Raw genomic sequence first — 4,168 nt, forward strand, 5'->3', positions numbered from 1 at the left:
ATATTAATCCTCTCTTATCACCATTAGATGCCTTGATATGTGTGTTAAGTGATTTCAGAGATTACAGGGCAGGAATGGCTCAGAGGATGGAAAGAAAGTATGCAAAAGTGGAAGGAATACAAGAAGCTGAAGGAACTGCAAAGCTGTCAGCCTGACCCTTTCACACTAAAACGGCTATAACTCGAGCTACAGAAGTCCAAACCACACAGTTTCTGTTGCGTTGGAAAGCTAACGTCTGGGGCTTCGATTTGATATATATTATGCCATAGTTTCTCTGAAGCTAGGCGAAGCGAACGCGTGCTCCACGTGGACGCGTCGCAGTGACAAAAAATCAGCGTGTTTGAATTCGCAACCAGCGAATTCTGGGCTGTTTCTGACCCAGTTTGCGGCCCAAAAAACACGGATTAGAGGCTATAAAGTGGGGGAATGCATCCATTCATAATGAAGCTTTCATATTCATAATTTTAGGAGTAGATGTAGTTCTTAGAGAGAGAGGTTCTCTCCTCTCTCTTAGGATTAGGATTTAGGATTTTTCTTGCTTTCAGGATTGTTTCTTTTTATTAGGTTCAATTTTCCTTTTATTTATTTTCTCAATTTAATTTATGAATTCTTCTATGTTACAGACAATTCCTTTGATTAATGTTATTTGAGGTAATTCAGTTTATGATTGCTTTCTTTTAATTACATTATTGGTATTTCCAATCTGAAGACATTTTTATTCCAGCAGATTTACTTTTTTCCCTTTTGGTCTTGGTTAAAAAATCAGTAACTCAGGAGTTATCAAACTCAACATGATTGATAATTGTTATCTTTGCTAATTGAATTGAACTTCAATAATCCCAATCTTTCCTTAGGGATTAACTAGGATTTGAAGATCAAACTAATTAATCACTTGACCTTTCTTTGCTCTAAGTAAAGGCTAACTAAGTGGAATTAAGATTCAATCTTCATCATCATTGATAAGGGTAACTAGGATAGGACTTCCAATTTTTCATACCTTGCCAAAAGTGTATTTTACAGTTATTTATTTATTTCCATTGCCATTTAAATTACTTGTTCCTCATTCTCAAAACCCCAATTTACAATCTTCATAACCAATAATAAGAACATACTTCCCTGTAGTTCCTTGAGAAGACGACCCAAGGTTTGAATACTTCGGTTATCAATTTTTAAGGGGTTTGTTACTTGTGACAGCCAAAACTTTTGTAAGAAAGATTGATTGCTTGGTTTAGTAACTATACTTGCAACGAGAGTTTACTATAACCTCTAAACCATCAATCCACAGTTCTTTCAATACTCCTTATTGGTCACTGAACGTCCCAGGGGGTCTTCCTCACTAGGATTCACGTCCTCCCCCTCCCTTGTAGGTTCGGCCATGATGGTTAAATCAATGGCCTTGCACTCTCTTTTTGGATTCTCTTCTGTATTGCTTGGGAGAGTATTAGGAGGAGTTTCAGTGACTCTTTTACTCAGCTGGCCCACTTGTGCCTCCAAATTTCTAATGGAGGACCTTGTTTTATTCATGAAACTTAAAGTGGCCTTAGATAGATCAGAGACTATATTTGCTAAGCTAGATGGATTCTGCTCAGAATTCTCTGTCTGTTGCTGAGAAGATGATGGAAAAGGCTTGCTATTGCTAAACCTATTTCTTCTACCATTATTAAAGCCTTGTTGAGGCTTTTGTTGATCCTTCCATGAGAAATTTGGATGATTCCTCCATGAGGGATTATAGGTGTTTCTATAGGGTTCACCCATGTAATTCACCTTTGCTATTGCAGGGTTCTCAGGATCATAAGCTTCTTCTTCAGAAGATGCCTCTTTAGTACTGTTGGATGATTCCTTCAATCCATTCAGACTTTGAGAGATCATATTGACTTGCTAAGTCAATATTTTATTCTGAGCCAATATGGCATTCAGAGTATCAATTTCAAGAACTCCCTTCCTCATAGGCGTCCCATTATTCACAGGATTCCTTTCAGAAGTGTACCTGAACTGGTTATTTGCAACCATGTCAATGAGTTCTTGAGCTTCTGCAGGCGTTTTCTTTAGGTGAATGGATCCACCTGCAGAATGGTCCAGTGACATCTTTGATAGCTCAGACAGACCATCATAGAATATATCCAGGATGGTCCATTCTGAAAGCATGTCAGAATGACACTTTTTGGTCAGTTCCTTGTATCTCTCCCAAGCTTCATAGAGGGATTCACCTTCTTTCTGTTTGAAGGTTTGAACATCCACTCTAAGCTTACTATGCTTTTGAGGAGGAAAGAACTTGGCTAAGAAAGCTGTGACCAGCTTATCCCAAGAGTTCAGGCTATCCTTAGGTTGAGAGTCCAACCATATTCTAGCTCTGTCTCTTACAGCAAATGGGAAAAGCATAAGCCTGTAGACCTCGGGATCAACCCCATTGGTCTTAATAGTATCACAGATCTGCAAGAACTCAGTTAAGAACTGAAAAGGATCTTCAGATGGAAGTCCATTAAACTTGCAGTTCTATTGCATCAGAGAAACTAATTGAGGTTTAAGCTCAAAGTTGTTTGCTCCAATGGTAGGAATTGAGATGCTTCTTCCATGTAAATTGGAATTTGGTGCAGTAAAGTCACCAAGCATCTTCCTTGCATTGTTATTATTTTCGGCCATATCTCCTTCTTTTTCGAAAATTTCTGTCAGATTTTCTCTAGAGAGTTGTGCTTTAGCTTCCCTTAGCTTCCTCTTCAGAGTCCTTTCAGGTTCAGGTTCAGGATCAGCCTCAACAAGAATGTTCTTATCCTTGTTCCTGCTCATATGAAAAAGAAGAGAACAGAAAATATGGAATCCTCTATGTCACAGTATAGAGATTCCTTATGCAAGTATAAGAAGAGAAAAATGTAAGAAGGAGAAGAGGAAAAACTCGAACACAGAGAGGAAGATGGGTTTCGAATTTTTGGGTGGAAGAGAAGTGTTAGTAGATGAATAAATAAATAGAAGGAGATGAGAGAGAGGGAATTTCGAAAATCAATTAAAATAAAAATAAAATTTAAAGTTAAATTTCGAAAATTAAAATTGAAATCAAATTAAATTGAATTTAAAACAATTAGTTAATTAAAAAGGAAATTTGAAAAAGAGTGAAGGGATTTTCGAAAATTAGAGAGGGAGTTAGTTAGGTAGTTTTGAAAAAGATAAGAATCAAACAAAAAGTAAAGTGGTTAATTGAAAAAGATTTGAAAATCAAATTTGAAAAGATAAAAAGTTAGGAAAGATTTTGAAATTGATTTTGAAAAAGATGTGATTGAAATTTATTTTGAAAAAGATTTGAAAAAGAATTTTAAAAAGATTTGATCTTGAAAATTAAAGTTGATTACTTGACTAACAAGAAACTAAAAGATTTTATTTTAAAATTTAAAGATTGAACCTTTCTTATTAGGCAAGTAACAAACTTAATATTTTTGAATCAATCACATTAATTGTTAGCATTGAATTCGAAAATATGGAATAGAAATAAGAAAAAGATTTTTTTGAAAATCAATTTGAAATTTTCGAAAATTATGAAAGAAAAATGAAAAAGATTTGATTTTTTTGAAAAAAATTTGAAAAAGATAGAGTTTTTAAAATGAAAATTTGATTTGACTCATAAGAAACAACTAATTTTGAAAAATTTTTGAAAAAGTCAACCCAAATTTTCGAAATTTTATGATAGAATAAGGGAAAGATATTTTTTGAATTTTTTGAATTTTTAATGATGAAAGAGAAAAACATCAAAAAGACTCAATGCATAAAAATTTTGGATCAAAACATGTGATGCATGCAAGAACACTATGAATGTCAAGATGAACACCAAGAACACTTTGAATGTCAAGATGAACACCAAGAACTTATTTTTGAAAAATTTTCAAGAAAAGAAAACATGCAAGACACCAAACTTAAAAATTTTTATTCTTTAGACATTAATGTTTCAAGAATGCATATGAAAAAAAAGAAAAGATACAAAACAAGAAAATATGAAGATCAAACAAGAAGACTGGCCAAGAACAACTTGAAGATCATGAAGAATGCAATGCATGAAATTTTTGAAAATAATTTTTTTAGAAAATTAAAAAGATGCAATTGACACCAAACTTAAAACTTGACTCTAGACTCAAACAAGAAACACAAAAATATTTTTTATTTTTATGATTTTATTAATTTTTTT

The 4,168-nt window shown here is 33.6% G+C and overlaps 1 non-coding gene across 1 annotated transcript; it reads left to right on the forward strand.

The window, feature by feature from the left end:
* Nucleotides 1–2,143: 2,143 nt before the first annotated feature.
* On the forward strand, nt 2,144–2,247 carry LOC148551078 (small nucleolar RNA R71). Its single transcript, XR_015892703.1, has one exon. It is a non-coding gene; the product is annotated as a small nucleolar RNA R71 (small nucleolar RNA).
* Nucleotides 2,248–4,168: the final 1,921 nt, after the last annotated feature.

The sequence above is a fragment of the Arachis ipaensis genome, chromosome B7 (assembly GCF_059453495.1).
Source record: "Arachis ipaensis isolate K30076 ecotype BB chromosome B7, ASM5945349v1, whole genome shotgun sequence".
In the NCBI taxonomy this organism is placed as follows: Eukaryota; Viridiplantae; Streptophyta; class Magnoliopsida; order Fabales; family Fabaceae; genus Arachis; species Arachis ipaensis.